The following is a 941-nucleotide window of genomic DNA, read 5'->3' as shown; positions in this document are numbered from 1 at the left end:
GGAAACAAAGTAATAAAGATATATATATATATAAAGTTAACACATTTAAAATTAACTAACTTAAATTAAAAGTTATTAACTTTTCAACTTTTAAATTTAACTTTTAACTCTTTAACTATAATTACCTGCTTTTGAGTACCAATAATGATAACAAGTTATTTTTATAAAGTAATTTTCGCATATAGAACCCTGGTTTTAAGATGAAACCAAGTCTCAAATTACTTCTTAAAAATAATTTGTTATCATTATCGGTACTAAGAAGCAAGGTAGTAATTAATTAAAAAGTTAAAAGTTAAATTTAAAAGTTGAAAAATTAATAACTTTTAATTTAAGTTAGTTAATATTAAATGTGTTAACTTTTAACTTAAAATAGTTACTTTTAAATGCATTAACGTTAAATTATTAACTTTTTTATACAAAAGTTAAAATTTTGTATCTTTAATAGTCGAAAATTATCTATTTACTAATAATTATAATAACATAAGACAGCATCCAGTACCATAAAACGTGCGTTTATAAAATACAACGATACTATCCTCGGCGTACATAGAGCGTATTATGTTTACAGTGCAGGTGATATATATACATATATATATACATACTATATACATTATTTTTAGAAGATCTAATATATATTCTATATACAGGGTATCTCTAAAGTCTGACCCCACCCCTGGATCTCGCAAACGGCTTTAAATATGGAAAAATGTTTTAGACAAAAGTTGTATAATTCACAGGGGGCACATGATGAAAATATGGACTTGACCTTGAATGACATTTTCAAGGCCAAGTCAATGTGATCGATGTTTTCTTAAAAGGAAACTCCCATTTTTTATTGCATATTCTTGTAGCCCATCTTGAGAGCTTTCCAAAACACTATAATAAAGTATTTTTTCATTAAGTACTTTTTGAGTTATTTTATATTTTAATCTGACATATTT

This window comes from Formica exsecta, unplaced genomic scaffold (genome assembly GCF_003651465.1).
Source record: "Formica exsecta isolate Colony F162 unplaced genomic scaffold, ASM365146v1 scaffold954, whole genome shotgun sequence".
Classification (NCBI taxonomy): Eukaryota; Metazoa; Arthropoda; class Insecta; order Hymenoptera; family Formicidae; genus Formica; species Formica exsecta.
The sequence above is the reverse complement of the archived record's forward strand: the minus strand, read 5'-3'. Positions refer to the sequence as shown.